A 21674-nucleotide genomic window follows, 5' to 3' on the forward strand; every position below is an offset into this window, starting at 1 on the left:
GACTACGAGAAATAGAATTATCGGTAAGTAAATTCTTATTTTTACATTTATATTGCTACATATGTCACATAATCAGCAGCATATTGGAAAGTGCATCTGACCTGTACTGTCTGGATTTATCCAACACGCATCCCCAATTCAGATATTTCAAGTTAAGAATGTACAGACTGCTATATATCAAACCCACCCGTAATATTTGGATTAATTTATTTATCAGTTATTTATATAGTGCACATATATTCTGCAGCGCTTTACAGAGAATATTTGGCCATTCACATCAGTCCCTGCCCCAGTGGAGTTTACAATCTATATTCCTGATAATGCTGATTATCTTTACAGGAATAAAAGCTATACCTTATACACACTTAGAATACACTTTACCATGGAGCCGCTGCGGCCGCTAAACCTAGTACACACGCTACGTACTTTATACACTGTTTGCGTACGGAGTCCCGTATCACTGTACGGATTTAGCGTACAAACGCTGCGCTGGGGGTACAAAGTACTCACAGCGCATACACACCCAGAGATGCACTTTAAACCTTCTACAGCAATGCTATGCAATAATAGTACACTTTAAACCTTAGCAGGGCAATGAGCACACAACACCAATTGTGATTTTACCGCTGGGTTCCGACACCACAGTGGATTATTTCTGAAGGGGGGTTTACAATACAAATTATACACTACAATACAAGACAATATATATCAGAATAATGGCTACAGTCAATGTACATACGTGAGTATATTCGCGTGCGCTTCCCGGTCCGGTCCTCCGTCATCAAATAGATAACGTTGTGAGTCTTGTGTCTGGCCGGGCTGCAGCAAGCTTTATTTATACAAGTCTTCCAAAAGCAATACAATGGATACTGTAATCCCGTTGTCCATTGGACACAGGGATGCACTTTTACAGTACAGGAGAGGTCATAGGTTGATTTGAAAAGGTAGGCGATGTCTTTCTCAACTGCTCTTGTGGGTGGTCTCCTCTGGATTCCCGCGGCATACATAATATACAGTAAATACAGTTTATATCTATATTCTGCTTCTGCACATAACTATCCGCAGGAACATGCGATCTTCTGCAGACCAACACCGGAATGTTACCCTTAAAATACCCTACAGCTGGATACCAAATACCACCTTATAACCTTAGTCTGTCCCCTCCTATCCTGTAAAGGTGAATCCCTTTGTTCTGCAACCATTTAAACAGCTATAACTTTCTGATGTGGTGCAGGGAGACTATGTGTACATTGTGCACTATTTGGATTAAATATGTAATGTGTTTTGATGGCTCTCCATGCGTACACAAACTCTGCCGTAAATACCCATACCACGCGCCGATGCGCAGGTCCGCGGGAGCGACCATACGCAAATTGCGAATATGTGCACGCACGACTGAACAAGTGCACGCGCAGTGGGCATGTGTGTGCAGTTTATACGTGCTGTGTGTTCTGCAATATTTTTTGACTTTGACATTCCCTACCACGTGTACACACCCATTCACACTAGGATTAATTTTGTTGGTAGCCATTTAACCTACCAGTATATTGTTGGATTGTGGGAGGAAACCGGAGTACCCAGAGGAAACCCACGCAAGTACGGGGAGAATATACAAACTCTGCACAGTTAGGGCCATGGTGGGAATCGAACCCCTGACCTCAGTGGTGTGAGGCAGTAATTCTAACCATTACACCATCCGTACCTTAATAGCATAGACAATAGTTTTTTCAGATAGTTGCAAAACAACTTGGATCCCTCAGTTCTGCCCTCCCAATGCAGTTCTATTAACAGTTAGTAGGAATGTGACAGGCGGCAAGGTCTTTTGGTATTCGTGCTTAATTTATGGAGGTATACTTGTCATAAATTACACTAGTATCATCATGGCTTTCAAAACTTAGATGTGTATTTCTAGCACTGAACGGGGCTTGTGCAAGTGCAGATACTAATAATGAAAGTTGTGGTTGATATTAAAATGAATGGGCGGCGTGTGCTTCCAGCTGCACACACACGAACCCCGAGATTAGTTGAAAGGAAACTTGCATTAACATAAAGTAGTAAAACAGGCATCAGAGGCTGCCCACAGCTACATTTTCGGTATACTACTCATAATCTGCCCCTAAATACAACTCGTCTGTGTATGAGCAGCTTTATCACTGCTTTAGGATTTTGCTTAATCTGTTTAACTGAACTGACCAACCATTATGCAGATGGTTGCCACTTGCCACATACTTAACAGTAAGTCCAGTTGGACTGGAAACAGTAAGGTGCAAATCAGGTTTGTTGATGACCTCGTGAGTGCAAAAGTTAGGCGGTCTGGGGGGGGGGGGGGGGTCATTCTGAGTTGATTGCACGTAGCAACTTTTTGCTGCTCGTGCGATCAACTTGACGCCGCCAATGGGAGAGTGTATTTTAGCATAGCAGAGCTGCGATCACTTGTGCAGCCCTGCTATGCTAAAAAAGTTTCCTGCAGAACAAGACCCGGGTCAGACCTACTTACCCTGTACGACGGATCCAGCGACGAAGGTCCCGGAATTGACGTCAGACATCCGCCCTCCAAACGCCTGGACATGCCTGCGTTTGGATCTCCACGCCAGGAAAACGGTGAGTAGATGCCCCAGAACGCCTCCCCGCTGTCAGTCTTCTTGCGATCGCGCTAGCGATCACTTTCTTCTTTTTTCTTGCCACTGGCCAGCGACGTCTGTCGCCGGGCAACGACGCACGTGTGCAGTGCGGCCGCCGCGCATGCGCAGTTCTGACCAGTTCACACCGCAGTGATGAACCACTGCGTGCAAACGGGTCGGAATGACCCCCCATGTACTAAGCCTTGAATAGAGATAAAGTACCAGCCAATCTGCTTCTAACTGCCATGTTACAGGTTGTGTTTGAAAAATGACAGGAGCTGGTTGGTTGGTACTTTATCTCTGGCACTTTATCTCTCTCCAATGCTTAGTATATAGGGCCTAATTCTGATCTGATCGCGGCAGCACATTTGTTAGCTAATGGGCAAAACCATGTGCACTGCTGGTGGGGCACATGAAACGTGAAGAGAGAGTTAGATTTGGGTGTGGTGTGTTCAAACTGAAATCTGAATTGCAGTGTAAAAATAAAGCAGCCAGTATATACCCTGCGATCAGGTCTGAATTAGGCCCTTAGACTAAAATCACATTGGATCCTTGCAATCTATTCATTAAGATGTAACCCTCTGGATGTGTTGCTAAAGAGCCCTCAGATCGTATCAGATTGTAGTTATCCTGTTAACTGAAATTGTAGTTTGTGTACCCAGTTTTTGTGATTTTACTTTTTTATTGTCATTACTGTTTGTTAACTGTTCAGATTAAATAGATAATACCCTTTACTGAATATTATATGTGTAGCACATATAAAGGGGTGTTCCATTGCAACTTATTGTATACTGTATTTTATTCTCCCTCTATCACCATCTTGGAAGTGGCGGTTTGAGAAAGAAGACAGGGATTAGTGCTCTCTCTCTCAATATATATATATATATATATATATATATATATTATGTCTAGAAACAGATTATTAATGCGCCACATGTGATGGGAACACGTTTCAGATATGCTATGTCTGTAGTAATAAGTCGTTTTTAAAAACACTCCCCTATGGTATTCACGGGGCGTCAGCTTAAACCGCAATAAAAATAGGGGTGGTAACTTCCCTGAAATAAATAGTAATGATAAACAATGGATGAGGGATGTGTAGCGACCACTGGTGTTAAATCAATGTAGCAGATATCAATGTAAAATTTCGTAAATTGAATAATAAATCACAATTTATTAGTAGTAAAAACATTCTAATATCAGTAAAACATATAACGTAAAAAATGGGACAACAATACAAAACACAGCTGGACTAAAGTACTTAAAATGTATAAAAAAAACTACAATAGAATCAATAAAAAGGTAATTCCTTATCTGGATATGAGGTAGGTACAGGTCTACCAACGCGTTTCGTCTAAACAGACTTCATCAAGGGGCCCATTGATGAAGTCTGTTTAGACGAAACGTGTTGGAAGTGCAAAAACACAGCAATACCTTGCCCTGTATTGATGTATACTATTAAATTAAACCGTGGTAATAATATCACTCCCAACATCACTTCTGTACAGGAAGTGATGTCACTCCCTGTGTCTTTAATTGAACAGGGTATAAATATGAGCACAATCCCATCTCCTCTCTACTCCTTTGTGAAGTCAGCTGGACGAAACGCGTTGGAGATCCTGATTGCACCTCACCTCTAAAGATAAGCACTTTATTTGATCAGTTTACTATTTCTGTTTACAGTGCATGATATTTACATATTGATCTAATTTTTTAAGCTGTCCCCCCCTTTTTGTAACAGTCTTTTATTCTAATTTGCTTGATTTCACTGTCTCCCCGTTTTGGCATTTTAACTTCGCTGTCTCTTATTTTAATAAATAATTGTTATTTTTTTATATACCATTTTAGTGTATTTATATAATTAACGACACCAGAGGTCGCCCATAACACCCTATCTGTGTTTACTTTATTTATATATATATATATATATATATATATATATACACACACACACAAACAAATAAACATAAAACCACAGCACTCGCCACCCCAGAAGTGTGGGGTGCAATGTCTGCACTCACCACTCATAGGGTGGGGTGCATGTAGCCCATGGCCACCTATTTAAATATATACAAACCGAAAATTCAGCACTCACCAAAGCAAGCTCACTTATCCTCACAACATCAATAAATAAATGATGGGGGTTTAGTTAGTGAATTGGCCAATGCACGGAAGCCTGCAAACCGCTCGCCAAGGTACCCCACCTTCTTGCAGGTCCTACTCTATCACAGAGTCTTAAAAATTAAAACCTGGCAACTGTATCACACATAATATAACTGCAAATATGCCCACTAGATTTAATGTGTACCTGCCACGTATCTTATGGCTTTTAAAGGTACACTAGTCACCTGACACTGGCTGATAAATTACTAAGGAGCAGCTGACACAGGTTTAGAAAAACTGAGTTTACATAGGAGTGCATGAAAAATTATATATAATATGTATGTATGTATATATATATATATATATATATATATATATATATGTATGTATGTATGTATACTGTGTATATGCACTGTGTGTTTGATAAATTACTCAGTTTATCTACATGTGAAAATGAAAAGCTTTGCTTTCCAGAGCTTTCCTGGTAACTAACACCATTTGCCATTGGTAAAGCTTCAATAACAGTGAGCTTTACTATTTGCACGTGCGCAGTAGTGCAATAAGCTAGAGCAGTGGTTCCCAAACTGTGTGCCGTGGCACCCTAGGGTGCCTCAAGACACTTGTAGGGGTGCCCTGGGTTGGTGGTCGAGAATCAATTAAAATTTTGATGGTCCATGTAATAGGGAGAACCAGTGCTGGTGGCTGCTAATCATTAAAAATGTTGACAAACAGAAGGAAATCTTGTCCTTCACAGCACAATTGAAGCTAAGGATCACATATTTAATATTTCTTTCTAAATTTGTCAATAAGAAACCTTTGGCCTAGGGGTGCCGTGAATATTTTTTCTGATACTATAGGGTGATGTGATTCAAAAAAGTTTGCGAACCACTGAACTAGAGGCAATAAACTTTTCAATGGGAAAGTGATTAGCGGAGGCAGCATCTTTTTGGGAGTGCTGTCCTTCCAAGCAAGACTTAAATATCTCTGATAAACAATGCAAAGTCAAATGTAATTTTCCATTAGCACATTTTTTATTTTTTTTTAATAACAGCTGTTTTTTTGAGTGATTTTCTGCTTGGACAGAGGATGCAGAGTAAAAATGGCATGGTTTTGGGATAAATTATAAATTGGTCAATCTATTCAGAAATTCTATCATTACAAATAACTTCTAAGATTAATGTTAAATAAGCACAAGAAAATTAATTCTGGCAAGTAACAGTAAAATAATAGTTTTTGACTCTGGCTGATACGGTTGTGTACGTTTTCCAACAATGAAATGATGAGATAATAACATTGAAAACATTGAGATACATATAGTAACATATTAGTTCTGAAAATGTATGATTTGATCTTGCACAGGGGAGTGGTTCCAATCTTTCTGCTTCAGAGACAAATGGTTAATAAGCTGGCAGGCTGTGCTCCCAACAAAAAGAAGTAAATCTGCACAGGATATAACAATTATTTTACAATAAGTTAGAAATATTATAGTTAAACCAACATGAGAGCCTACTAGAATGATGCGTTCAGCAAATGGTTGGTGGTGCTCCCGGAAGATAGTTATGACAACTATGAAACAACAAGTATGGTCCTTTAAAGAGAACAAAGGACCAAAAAAGCAACTATAAGCCTTTTCCTGGGCACACTTGAAAAAATTGAAATGATGAAATTATTAAGACATAACTTTTATTAATGTATACTTTAAGAAAAAGCGAGAGCTGGCGTCAATAATTGGAGAACAAAGGTGTTCATAAGTACTAATGTACCTATCATAGGCAAGATAATAATTTAAGTGAGCGAAAATAAATAAAGCCTCATTCAAAAAAATTAATCATATATCCTCTATGGTCAGAATTTTGTATGAGTGAGGTCACTACCTCGATATAGTCTAATAAATGCTGTAACCCGAGACCAGGTTGATGCACTGGGTCCCAAAATGTTTTAGCTGCTGGAGAGTAAAATACCTACGGTACCTAGTATTCCCTGGTGGTTCCCCATCCAGGTACTGACCAAGCCCTGCAGTGCTTGGCTTCCAAGATCAGACGAGTTTGGGCATACTCAGTGCGGTCTGACCGTAGGTAGGTCCGTCTCCTAGGCGCACCGTCAACCGATTATGTTGGGACCCAGGAGGTCAATCACAGAATGAGTACCAGGCTATGTTTATATCAGAGAATGGGATAAGTACCAGTTTTTGTTAGTATCAGAGAATATTGATGCAATAAATTGCTAAATTGTTCCTAAATGATCTAATCCATGTGCTCCCAATCAATACCTGCAGACATTACATTGGTATTTAACTGTAGTCAAACTTGTAAAGGGTTACCACGAAAAAGTGACGGCCCTGGACATATAATAAAGCTTTCATCAAAGTAGATCTGATTATTTTCCACACGGTTTTCCTGAAAGGATGTTATGATTTTCTAGATGTTTGGTAGCTGGTGATAAATTACACTTTTATGATGTCATGTGAAAGGCCACTGCTTTGACTTCCTCCATTGGGCATGCTGCATGAATAATAAATTGGATATGTGCCTACTGTTAAAAGTAAGCTTGCTGTCACTTAACTTTAAGGGCTCCATCACCTATTTATGGAAGTGGAGAACATACTTTTTTTTTTATTCCGTAGTTTTTATTTGGATTTAAAACAGCCAAATAGACAGTCACAACAAAAATAACAGTTGGTATGATAGATCCGAGAATGTAAAACAGATCGTAGCTATACATACAAACAATAAAAAGAAATAAACAATACAAATATGACCTTGGTGTGGACTCAATCCGTATAGAACATACTGTACATTTTTTATTACTGTACTGTATATGTCTGCCTAGAATTAGTTTTTATTTGCTAAGGACGCATCAGCAAGATTGATTTATAAAAGTGTGGGCAGCCATGTGCTGACCATAATGTAATTTTTATTTTATTGCACTAGTTAATAAAATGTCTTCTTCAGTTACTTTGTCATATTAAAACTGTGATTTATTCTCTGATGTAAACAATTCAGTTCTGAAGTTGGTGAGAACATTCATGCCAAAAATGTTGGCACAATATTGTTCAAAATTGTATTGTGCCTATATCAAGCTACCTCAGGAGAACAGTATAAGACCACATTACACACTACTGAGCCAAAAGTATGTGGACATCCCTTCTAATTACTGTATTTGGCCATTTCAGCCACACCTGCTACTATCAGGTGCATACAATCATGCATACAGCTATACAGTCGCAATAGAATGGGTCCATATCAAAGATCTCAATCATTCCATAGGCTGCACCAGTAAACTAGCATTACTTATTCTTTGTACAGTGCTGCATAATATATGATAGGTGCTGTATAAATAAATGGAAATAAATGTTTAAAGATCAAGCGCAGTGTTTCCCAACCTCTGTCTACATACTTTGGATAGGTTTATATAAGAAAAAAAAATAGCATCTGGGGGGTGAGGACATACCAGCCATCAGCCTAGTAACAGAAACTGTTTGTCTGCTTCTATAATTGGTTGAAGTCTCTTTTGTCGATAGCCCTCTGAGCTATCATCTGACAAATGAGAACTCAGCGAATTATTTGAGAAATGTGGAGGGATGATAATTGCCTGTTGCCTATTACACAGCAGTGGCAAACGCAGGATTTCTAGAGGGGGGTTTCCAAATGCAATCCACAATCTCCCACTCTGCGGAACATTGGAGCAAGAGCGGGTGTCTGGGGGAGTGGCAGAAAAACCCAGTAATGACCATGGACATTAATGTAAACAATGGTCTTTTTATATCTACTGGATACTGTGTTAAATACCGTATTAATATTTAAAACTATAGATTGTCTATAGTATAGGCTGTACCGAACATATTTAAATCATATAAATAAGATAAGTGGTCAGGAAAAGATTAAGCGGGTGTAGTATGGTATGCCGGCGGCCGGCCTCCCGGCGACCAGCATAACGGCGCCGGGAGCCCGACCGCCGGCATACCGACAGTGTGGCGAGCGCAAATGAGCCCCTTGCGGGCTCGCTGCGCCCTATTTTATTCTCCCTCCAGGGGGGTCGTGGACCCCCACAAGGGAGAATATATGTTGGTATGCCTGGTGTCGGGATTCCGGCGCCGGTATACTGTGCACCGGGATCCCGACATTCGGCATAGTGAAGACCACCCGGTTAAGCATACCATAAGAAAGAAATACACAAACATAATAGAACCAGTACTGCAGTTTCTAAACACACATTCTCCCTCCTCATAGTATGGCTCCTGTCTCTTCTTCCTGGTAGCTACTATCTGATCCAGTACACTGATTATCAGATCCACACACATAGGAAACTTGGTAGAAGAAGCTGCCACACTAGGCATGTGCAGCAGCTCTGCTCTGTCCCTTAAACTGCATGATGTGGCAACAATTCTAGTAATCGTATTATATACCATTGCTATTGTTGTAATAATTTTAGCCACTTGCCAAAAGGATGGGGGTTTCCGTGCAACCAGAAACCCCCCTTGCGTTTGCCTATGCACAGGCACTCTAGAAAATGAAATCAGCCTCTATTCTTCCCTACCCACCATGGTCTAAGTGGATATACAGAGTTATTCATATTCAGTAAAAGTGGGCCAGCCCCTCACCCATACTACCACTATACTGAAGGCAGTCAGCCCAGCACTGAGTAGCCATGAGTCAGGCAGAGGAACCATGAGGTGGATGAGCCATATACAAAATATTTGGCCCCAATCCTCAATTGGAGACATATTATATTACTTTCTGATGCAACTCTGGCCCATCTGCAACCCCAGATGAGCCACATTAAAGTCTAAACTAAGTAACTGCAAGTCAGTTGATCAGTAGCTTCCACACTGTAACACCATGTGGGCACAGTAATGACTTGTGCTGAAGCTGTGCGCAATATGTTTGTTGGGGAAACAGGGGGGTATGCAGCCTGAGGCAGGTCCAAGAAGCAGCAGTACCAGAGCCCATATTACTCTTTGGGTCCCTGGGGTCAGGAAACTAATCGTTGAGGCTCCAATTTTTTGGCCTTCAATATTTTTATAGCCCTCTCAGTGGCCCAGAGCAGGTAGTTTTGGTTAATGGACAGGAGTGATGTTGAACGCTTTGCCCATTGCACCTGGACCCTATAAAGAGGCATGGTTGTCACTTCTTGGAGGCCTGTGTTTTTATTTTCCTTTACAGTCACTTGCTTGGCTAAGAAAAGCCCCTACTAAATGCAGTCAACCTAACATCAAGTTGCCCCCACAGTCTTCAGTCCTATTATCCACCTCAAGTTGGTTAATTCATAGTTAAAAAAACAAGCAGTGTTGTGGATCCATTGTCAATTACATCGGGACTGTAAAGAGTTGGCATATATTTTACTTTGGTGGGAGTTTTTCATTTTCTTAGCCATTACTAACTACGAATAACCCTCGTGGTGTGGACTGTGGATACAAATAGTAAAGTTGGTCACCTTATCATGCCTCTTTTAAAAGCAAGCCACCCTATAGTCCGGCCACTATGCTTAGAGTTGACTTCATGTTGTGGCAGAGGTTAATAGGTTATGTACTTCCCATTATCTAAGAAAAAGGAAACATGGAGCTGTAGAGTCATTGTAAGTTCTTTTTGTGAGATCATTAGTGATCAACTGTATTTAGGTGTCATTGTTGGATGCAGTTCAATTTGTAGAGAAGCTAACCTCTGCATTTATTGGTTCTCTAATTAAAAGCAATCATCCCAGTTCTGACTTGTTTGGGGTCTTGCCATTGTGTTCAGGACACATTATTCCCCCAAAAATCTGGAAGCCAACATACATCTCAAGTCTCTCTGTGGCTCTCAATTCCTTATTTTAATGCCAGGGTGAAAATATGGTTATAAAGATTTATGGAGATGGGGGTGCTAGACCGCACACCCTAATTCTAAACATAATAAGAGGTGCTACCATGCTGAAACTTTGTGCCACACAGGAAAAAAAGAACACTGGCAATCAGTACATTTATAATAAACGCTGCAATTTAACATGGGGTAGAATTGAGGTTCTTAGCAAATATGAGCACACAAAATATGGGCTCACCTAACACGGCCAGATGACCTCATCAGGTTGGTCCCCCTCCCACAGGCCCGCACAACCCAACCACCCCAATGCATCACACTAGTGAGAGGTAGCAGTTTAAATGTTAAAAGGTGTTACATAGGTGAGAAGTAGTAATTAGGGTGTTAGAAAGTGTTACTTTAGTGAAAAGCAGTTTAGGTGCTAAAACGTATTAGCTTAAGTGTTAGAATTGGGATGCCCCGTAACAGGCCTGCCACACCAACCCAGGGGGCCCCATTCCCTGAACCCTTTCCTAATACTACCCACCTGATGAGGTAACCTGGTCGTGGTAGGTAGGCCTATAGATCGGCGTGTTTTGTCGGATCCTGCGGCCAAATCACACAGGTTTTGGCCCCAGTTCCGACACTGTCAATCCAACTTTAAAAAAAGTCTGGTTGGCGTTGTCGGGAACGACCAAATCCTGTCTGATTTGGCCGCTCATTGTATACTGAGATGTCGGATCCTTTCCGTCAGAAAGGATCTGAAATCTATTGAATACACCCCATAATGTACACAGTGGTAATGCACAAAAATGTTTTCCCCAGAAATAATGGTTATGCAGGTTACTGTAATTCAAAGCCAATTAAACCACAAGAACCAATCGGGGGATGGATCTGTGCGCTGCCAAGCCGCACAGCAAAACTTGGGTCAGGGCTATGCGATGCTGTTGCCCTAGTCTCTGAAAAAAGCAGATGGGGGGCCTCATCTGCATCAACAGCTGGTGCATGGCAGCTCAGATCAATTTTTAGATGCTGTTAGCCCATTGTAGCCTATGGGCTGCATGTCACAGATTTTTTTCAGCGAGACATCACTTACTTTTTTTCTGTTCTGGCATGACTATTTGGATAAACTGACCTGATATATCATTTCTTATTGCTGTGAAACATACCATAATGAATAAAATAAAAATATGAATAATGTTAAACCATAACCGACGTACAAAAGTTAGTTGAGTAAAAGTATAACAGAATGATAATAGTTTACTTAATTGCAGACTTAGGGGTACATTTACTAAGCAGTGATAGGAGCGGAGAAGTGAGCCAGTGGAGAAGTTGCCCCATCAACCAATCAGCACTGAAGTAACATCTATAATTTGCATACTATAAAATGATACAGAGCTGCCGATTGGTTGATGGGGAAATTTCTCCACTGGCTCACTTCTCCGCTCTTATCACTGCTTAGTAAATGTACCCCTTAGTAGAGATAAAAGTATACAGGTTGAGTATCCCATATCCAAATATTCCGAAATACGGAATATTCCGAAATACGTACTTTTTTAAGTGAGAGTGAGATAGTGAAAAACTTCGTTTTTCGATGGCTCAATGAACACAAACTATGTTTAATACACAAAGTTATTAAAAAGATTGTATTAAATGACCTTCAGGCTGTGTGTATAAGGTGTATATGGAACATAAATGAATTGTGTGAATGTAGACACACTTTGTTTAATGCACAAACTTATACAAAATAATGGCTAAAATTACCTCCAGGCTGTGTGTATATGTAACATAAATGCATTCTGTGCTTAGACTTGGGTCCTATCGCCATGATATCTCATTATGGTATGCAATTATTCCAAAATACGGAAAAATCCTATATCCAAAATACCTCTGGTCCCAAGCATTTTGGATAAGGGATACTCAACCTGTACCACAAATATAATGCATGCAAGTTACATTGAAGCTTTATAGACCATTTTCTTGAATGAGTTTAATTTGTAGTAGCCCCAAAGAGATGAGGAGACGTGTCCAAAGTTACAAAGAACAGATTTTTGTATTTATTTTTTATGGTTTTTGTTTTCAAACAAATGTTAAAACATAGCGTTGTTTTTACTTTAAGTGATTTTAACGTGTAAACCACCTGTTTCTGTGGCTTCAGTCATTCTAATTAAAACTGTGTTCTTCAAATGATTACAAGTGTTCTCATATCCCATGGAACTTCTCGTTATTTAGCCCAATTTATTTCTGACATAACTGAAGCATTATTTGTCATAAAAAGCAGTAGTACAGCTTGAAGGCTGCACATATTTTATTAGAGGGATGTAGTATGAGTTTATGTTGATTAATGTGTCCATTGCATCCTTAGCACTGGCAGTGTGGAACACGCAGTGCAGGGGCCAGCTCCCTCTGGCTTGCTCCATTTACAGTTTTATCTCCAGTGTCAGTATGCTTGTCAGAGGCAGTGCTGACTGACTCCATTTCCCTGAGGTTGAGCTGAAGCATTGTTTGAGCACTGACGGAATTCTCTTGGCCCCCACTGACGGACAATGCTGCTGATTCCCAACTTCCTGAGCAGACCAGACAGCGTGCTGTTTTCTTGTTGTCCCTTATCACCTCTGTCACTAAAACAGAGGGTTACTTTCTAGTTTCTACTGTAATTTCTGCTGATATTCACAAACCCAGATTCTAAAACACACAGTATACTTTGTAACTGTCCTAGAATATCACTTTTTTTTCCAGAGTGCGATTTCTTTTTCCATTCCTGTGTACGGTGAAATTGGAGATTTTCATTCGGTGATGAGATAAGAATATTTCTTGAACTTCTCTAGAGACGGAAATGCCTGTCTGTTTTTTTTTTTTTTTTTTTTTATTGTACCAAGAATTGCAAGACACTTTAAGCAGTCTTTTTTTTTTTTGTATATATGATTTGGGCTACAAAGCATTTTGTCTATTCAGGCTGTAGTTACCGAAAGTTTATACTAAGAGCTAAATCCCCTAACATTCTTTCATTCCCCCGATACCGTGGCTGTTTTACTGCTTGAGATTTCTAGGAATGCAGAAGGAGCGAGAGACAGACTTCTCTTCTCCAGTGTACTATTCACTCACTCATCATGACTCCTTTATATCTTAGACCGTACATTACATGAGAATTGCGGTGAAATAGCATGACATGACTATCAGATGTGTGTACATTTTCCTCACTATGTGTCATTGTACATTGCCATCTGTATGTTAGATTGGGTTCTTTTAATTTTTATTAAAATTACATTTTATATTGTCCCTCTGATATGCCATTTACAGTAGACTAAAACGTTTTACAAAATCCACATTGTCACTCTTACATGGGAACTATCTTAAAACGTGAAGGGCTCTATTCAGCAAGTAAATGTCTACTAAGTTATGCAAAAATTAGAGTTTCCACATAACTTAAGTATCCCTGCTATTTAGCAAAAGAGTTAACGGAGATGATATCACAATTATTTTTTCAATTAATACCCCACTCCTGCATTATCGCACTGTAGAGAGCAAGTAAATAACATGCACATTGGCAAAGCCATGTTGCACTGCAGGTAGGGCAGATATAAAGGGGGGAATTCATTTAGAAGTGATATTCTCACCCCTGTAAGTTCGGCTACATGCCGCACTTACGGTACTACTAGTTTTGCAGATTTTTGGGATTCCAGTGTAAGTTAAAGCTGCAAGGGAGCAAATTCCAATGCCATTGCTGGCGTTTACACGCCATTGCAACAGCAACTCGCCCATTTCACGTGTGGAGCTGAGTTAATTGAATTTCCCTCATATTGTGCAGAGAGATTTAGATTAGACAGGGTTGTGTCCAAACTGAAATCTAAATTGCAGTGTAAAACTAAAGTTGTCCATAATTTGTCTGCTGTATGTAAATATGGCCGGTATTTACCTTGCATGCAAAATAAATAAATAATAAATGTACTTGCACCCCTTGTATTGCAACATGGTTTGTAAAGTTGCTTAAGTTTTTTGATTTGTTCCCAACTCATAATTAGCCCCACAGTGAGAACAAATGCTGGACCTGCCACTTTGTATAATGGGGAGGGGCTGGTAATGAAGCCATGGGGGCCCGCTGCAATAGGCTGCACATCTACATAAAAGAGCACTCTATTTGGATTTCCATTCTTGGTCAGACATTCTGATGGAAGTCATCGGCCAACTTTGTTTTTTATCCTGCTGGAACATATTTAATTGGTTATGATTTGGAACCATTAAGACAAGGTTACACAAGGTGCAACTGTCAGCCAAATTGGTGACTGTCAACCAAGTTATCTAATCAAATTCAGCTAACAATGTTTTTCAGATGTGTTCTAATTAACTGTAATGATTGTTATGACCAATTATCATTATAGTTTTTTATAAGCACAATGTTGTCCAGCGATTTGATGGAATACTAGAAACGAGAAAATAACAGGTAGAGCAATATTCTATATAAGCAAAGGCTACTAGTTAGAAGTGACTTTTCTTTTGTTGAAAACAATTGTAACCCTGCACAGAGAGCACTAATAGAAAACCCAATAGCAAACTATTCTTTTATTCTGTTCTGTTTGTGCATTGTATTGTGTAAGTTGAATTTGAAATGGTTCTGTATTGAAATAACTGATTTAAAAAAATGTAGTAAAAGATGTATCTCCAGATTATAAACCTCTATAATTCAGTGATAAAGAAAGCAGACATCCTTGGAGATCAGGTCAATAAAGGAAATATTCAGTATACAGGGCTTAGCCATGTAACAACTCAACATGTGTGTGTTTTCCACTATTCAGAACATAAGCGTACATTTAAGTACTGATGCATGTATTTACACACGCACATATATCCAAGACACACTTTTCAGCAATCCTGACACAGATTTAGTGAGTTTCCTCCTGTAATGATAATACATGAACTCTTTAGGGTGCAGTCTTACATTGATTTTTTCATCTCCTGTGGCTCTGTGGGTTTGCTCCTTGGGGTCCCTGTTTTGTCTTCCTCAGCTTGAATTTATGACTGATTGAACTTGATAGATTTGTATATTTCCGCAACCTTAACGTGGGGCCCATTCTGTTATTGTGATGGCCTCACACAAATGAAGGGTCTGACTCATCATGATTTGCTGTGGCAGACAGCTGCTCCGTAAAGCAGAAGCTCTAACGCTACCATTTTCACTGCTGAGATGAGCAGCAAATGTTTACACTGTCAGAGAGTGCGCATGTGTGACCTTAGGTCACACATGTGCACTTTGAGAATCGTGTGGAGGCAGAGGGATCCACTTTGATTTTTCTTTACAATCCAAATCTCCTTCCTATAGGTCTCATCATGCTAACTCAGCCCATCAGAAAATGGGGTCTCACAGGCAAGCTCCAAAGGTTGATACATAGTCAATCCCTATCCAAATTTATGAAAGGGTTGATCTTTATTTTGCCAAAAATGCCCATAGAGAATTATGACTTTTTCCATACATTTTATTATGATTATTAGGAAACAAAAACCAGTAAAAGCAACAAGTAAATGAAATTAATAAAAGAAGAGTCCTCTATATGGGATTGAGGGTGTAGTTTACAAAATGAAACAGTCCAGCCTCTAAACAGAAAAAGTAGCACAAATGGAAAAAAGCAGTAAGGGACTTATTTTTTAATCCTTATTATGATTTCTTATCACCGCTATTTGCAGCAATAACAAATTATGTTCTGCCCAGCTGTAATAAGAAACACATCCCGAAACAGGGTCTCTACAATGTGCACTGATGTGGTCACTTTACTTTCTGCTGCGAGACCCCTGGTCATCAGACTGTACATGTGTGAGCCGCCATTTCCAGGGATGGATGATGTGGATTCCTCTCCCTGTGAAATCTGTCATCTGTAGCCTAAAGATGGCATTAGCTACCAGAGCCAGAGCTTGAAATATTTCACAATATAGCAGCGTCCCATATAAATCTATTGCAACCGTAAATGGGGGCAAAGCAGCAAATATCAGGGAAAGTTTACCCCAAAAACGTCTGTGTTCGGGGATTTCTCACAACATTTGTGTTATGAATATGCTTATACAGGTTGAGCTTCTTATATCCAAATTTTCTGAAATACGGAATATTCCGAAATATGGAATTTTTTTAGCGAGACTGAGATAGTAAAAGCTTTGGCAGTGTGCGGGCTGAATGGTAAGGGGGAGCAGTGCAGTCAGGGCGAGAGGTGGAACTGGGCCACTCCATCAGACCCGGGTAATTAGAGCCCCGGCCCCCCTCTCTGCACCACTGTATAGCTGTCTCTATCACACAAGTTTTACATGCTGAGCAAGCTATACAGGGCAATATGAATGGTGTAATGGTTAGCCTCACCGCACTGAGGTCATGGGTTTGATTCCCACCACGGCCCTAACTGTGGGGAGTTTGTATATTCTCCCCATGCTTGCATGGGTTTTTTCTGGGTACTCCGGTTTTCTCCCACAATCCAAAAATATTTTGGTAGGTTAATTGGCTCCAGACAAAAATTAACCTTCATGTGCGTGCGTGTACATGTGTTTAGGGCAGATTAGATGGGCCAAGTGTTTTTTATATACTGTCAAATTCTAATCTAATCTATTTCAGTGCTTCAAAATAAATAAATAAAAGCAATCACAAGTATTGTGGATATTTATGCCATGAAATTAAGAGATGATTACAAATGTATTATTCCAGCCAAACTTTGCCAGAATGTATTAACTATCCACAAGCTGAGCTTGTTAACTGTGCAGTTTGTATTTGCAGTTGTAACAGTTTAGAAATATCAATTACAATTATTGAATTAGCCCAAATACATTTTCAGACCATATCTTCCTCCCAACCATGCAGATTAAATGCAGCGCTCACACCCTGAAGCGGTGTTCAGGAAGTGGGGTCTTTACATTTAAATGTTTCACATTTTCCACTAGGTTCAAAAATATATATATATACGGATATAATAGTTTTTTCATTTTATGCACTTCTTTCCCATCTATTTTTTATTCATATAGGTAATTCTTTCTTTTGCTTTGTGTGTATTGATGCTGGGGTTTTGGTTACTCTATATTTATTAGATTTAATAGTAACATATAAATAATATATTTGCTATTTCTTGGGTCTATTTTCTATCCATTGGATTGATTTGATGTCTTTTAATCATTCCCTGTCATTTTATTTTTGATTTAAGGCTAATATTTATAGGGTTTTTTGGATACCTTCCAGTGATATTCTCCTGAGTTTATTTCCTTAAATGGGGACTTTCCACCTGATATTATGGACCATATTTAGGTTTTCATTATTGTTAGAGACGGTTGCATAGCAACTATCTTATGCGTAAATTTAAGGTTACCATTATTTTAACTTACTGTTGCCAGGATGGATATTATGTTCTATTTAACATATGTGCTATTTACATATATTTGCTTGCCACTGTGTTCTTCATATTTTTTATTGACATCCACTCATCAAGTATAACAGCTGAGATATTCTACAGTGAGGTCCATGCTGTATGCCTCTTCCAACCTGCTCACCTTAGAGTCACTTTCATTTACCGAACTCTTGGCCCTTCCTCCAAATTTCTTGAGAACTTTGCTTCCTGGCTTCCTCACTTCCTCTGTTCAGGCCTTCCCTCTCTCATCTTAGGTAATGATATACCTATCAATATCTCCACAGAATCCTCTGCCTCTAAACTCCTCACCCTCAAATCATCGTTTGGTCTCTCCCGATCGACCTCCTCACCCTCCCATGTGAGTGGGCACTCACTTGATCTGACATCTCACCATTGTGATATTTCTGATTGCACCATCTCCCCATTCCCCCTCTCTGACCCTCAGCTCTCTGTTAACCTATCCCTCTCTACTTGTCCACCTCTGTTTCCTAAGGCTACCATCACTAACCATAACATTGTCTATTAACACCATATCCTTATCCTGCCTGCTCAACTCCCTTCTCTCCCCTCTCCTCTCTCTCTACAGCTCTGAGCAAGCCACTCCCCTATACAATGTCTCCCTTACTTCTGCTCTTGACTCTGTTGCACCAGCCGTCATCACAGATCCACATCTCAACCCTGGCATTTCAAATGCACTAGATACCTGTAAAAGTGTTCACAAACTGCTTAGCGACAGTGGAGGAAATCACACTCCAAGACAGAATTTCAAAATGTATACTCTCATCATACAGTGCTGCCCCTTCCTCTCTACACATCGTATTTCAAGAACCTCATCTCCTTCAAACCCAGTGTCTTTTCACCACTTTCAACTCCCTCCTCTGAACACCCTTGTCCTCATCTCCACTCCTTACTCTCTGACCTTAACTTTTCCAGCTATTTCACATCTATCCCTCGTGTTCTTTTCCTTCATTCATTGATTCCATACTGCCTGCAATGGTACCTAACCCTCTGGTTTTTGCCACCCTGCTGCGTATTTGAGTGCTATGACTGCTGATGCAGCAATGTTTATAAACCATGTACTTGAGCTACAATGCCTTGTACTTTAAGTCGCTGTTTTCTTGTTTTGTTTATAAGTTTATGTACATTGTAATGCACTGCAGAACCGCTGTGACGCCATATAATTAAAGGATAATGATAAGTACAACCTTTGTGGAACCATACACATAAAGGATAATGGGTGTCATTCCAAGTTGATCGCAGCCAGCAACTTTTTGCTGCTGATGCGATCAACTAATCCCCGCCTATGGGGGAGTGTATTTTAGCTTAGCAGGGCTGCGAACGCTTGTGCAGCCTTTGCTAAAGTTTTGTGCAGTTGAAAAGTAAGCCTGGATCTAATTACCCTGTGTGACGGATCCAGCGACGTTCCACTCGGCTTAGACGTCAGACATCCGCCCTCCGTTTACCTGGACACGCCTGCGTTCGGACGACCACTCCTCGAAAACGGCCTCCAACTGTGGGTATCTGCCCCGGAACACCTCTCCGCTGTCAATCTTCTTCTATCCAGCACTGCGTCTTTTTTTTTGCTGGGCGCTCCATTGCCTGGCGACGTTCGTTGCCGAGCAACGACGCGCATGCGCAGTTCCAACCCATTCGCATGGCAGGGAAGAACCGCTGCGTGCGAACAGGTCGGAATGACCCCCAATAATAGGTATAATTTTATAAAATGTACTAGATGAATAATGTCTTGGATATGATGTTATGGGCAATATCTTTGCTTCTCATCTGTAGAAGGTTTGATAAATCAATAAATCACCCAGTCACTTAAGTGAGCTTGGAAACTGTGGTGTGAATGTGACCTGATTAGATTGCTGTGTCCATTTACATGTCACAGTCACTTCCTCATTCCTGTCCTGGCAGATTGGTATCTCTATCTGATAATCCCCACTATCCTCATCTCTACACAAAGGTTTACAATCTTCAGAAGGATAATTATTCCAAAGTGAGCAACCCTTTTTAACTAAATGTGTTCCAATTTCACCCGAGGTGTTTTAACTGGTTTTAGAAATGAATCCATAAAACTTGTGCTGCCACTCACATTCACAAAGCTGCCCATTGTTAAAAGCTGGATCCTTAATACTTCTGGATTATTCGGAACATTAAGCAAAATTCTGACCAATATTCTTTTCCCGTTTCTCTGAAACATTCCATGCTCTTATTATCTATGATATAGACACACACAAAAAAAATCTTAATTTACCTAGATACGCTGTAAAATGTTACCACATATCTCTTTCTGGTTATAATATACGCTTACTATGATTCCTGGTAGTTTGTAACATTCACCTTACACTGTTTATGTTATGCTTCTCTTCTAAACGTAAAAATAAAAAAATTGAAACTAAAAACCTCAGTGAAGTATACAAAGTAAAATGTCCTGAACGGCACTGATGCTGGATATTAGGGATAGCCGGAGCTATTTGTATAGATGTGCTCTCATCATCCGTTAAGGGGACAACAGGTTACAATTTAGATGTAGAAACTTCCCAACCTTTTGACATCTTTTGCTTAGAGTGTAACCAGTTTCAGACTTTTTTTTTTTTTCTTGTCCACATGATTTACGTTAAGGTTAGGCATTTCATTTGTTATTCTATTTGTTTTGTGATTTACTTGTGTTTTATAGAAAAGCAAGACAATAATTTGAACCAGTTGATCCAGTAACCTGACCACCGCGCTGCACAATTGAATTTCTGCTACAACTCCACTGTTTGCATAGAGTGTGGTTTAGTCATAGACGTACTAGAAATCTGTACAGATTTATCTGTCTGCTGTTCAGATAAATGTAGACCATGAACTGTAACCAAAGTAATTTCATGTATACTGAGTGGGATATGTGTGTATCTTTGGGTTTCCAGCAATGGCACATAGAGATTTGTGGTTGGGATGGTGGAGGTTGTTGAGTAATCAGTTACAGGAGCCTAGCCCCGACATTACCTTTCACCCTAAATTGAACATTGTCCCTGCAGAGACTTTTTGCGGCCTCAGGGTTTAGCTTGATTTCATTGTTTAGGACAAATTGGAGCTACTTAGGGCCCCTAACTTTTTTTTATTCCTTCTCGACACACGTATTAGCCTGGTGAAGAAGCTAATTGCTTCAATAGTGACAATCCAGTTGTTAAAAGGCAACAAAGATTTTAGAAGAAATAACACCCGTCTTACACTTAATACCCAGACACTCCCACTCATTTGGTGCAGGACTAGTGTGTAGTATGTTAAGCTTTTGATTTGTTTTTATTGTCTTTACAGTGATGCTGTTTATGTATGTTTATAGCCTGCAGTGGTTTGCTTTGGTAGTCATATTGTATACTCCATTTCTTTAGACAGTTGGTTTTTCAGTACTGACCTATAGCAAATTTTACATCCTGTTTGTTTACAAAAGTGTTGTACTGCACATTCATCTTGTAAGCTAAATAGACTCCTACTTACTACTTAGACTTTTGCTCGCTTTCCATATACGTACATATAGTAAGTGGTGCTGTGCACTATAAAGAACAAATATACATATTTACAGGGCTGGATCAAGAGCGATCGTCCCTGGGCCCCCACTACTTTGTTGCCCTTGGGTCTCCACCAGCCTTAATCCAGTCCTGCGTATTTATGATGGCCATGGACCTTAGTCTGATATCTTAAAGTCTATTAAGGTTGTGTGATTGAATATTGGTACTTGCCAAGTTCAATTGGGAAGTAGCCCGTAACCTCTAGTAAGAGCTATACTGTATACTATACTCAAGAACACACTCTACAAAATAAAT

At 39.9% G+C, this 21674-nt stretch overlaps 1 protein-coding gene and 1 pseudogene across 2 annotated transcripts in view; one reads left to right on the top strand and one right to left on the bottom strand.

Annotated features, from left to right (window-relative positions):
- Positions 1-21674, top strand: part of GMDS (GDP-mannose 4,6-dehydratase) — a 1113821-nt gene that overhangs the window by 1070543 nt on the left and 21604 nt on the right. The window lies entirely within an intron of this gene.
- LOC134929808 (5S ribosomal RNA) lies at positions 6683-6801 on the bottom strand (annotated as a pseudogene).

The sequence above is a fragment of the Pseudophryne corroboree genome, chromosome 5 (genome assembly GCF_028390025.1).
Source record: "Pseudophryne corroboree isolate aPseCor3 chromosome 5, aPseCor3.hap2, whole genome shotgun sequence".
Classification (NCBI taxonomy): Eukaryota; Metazoa; Chordata; class Amphibia; order Anura; family Myobatrachidae; genus Pseudophryne; species Pseudophryne corroboree.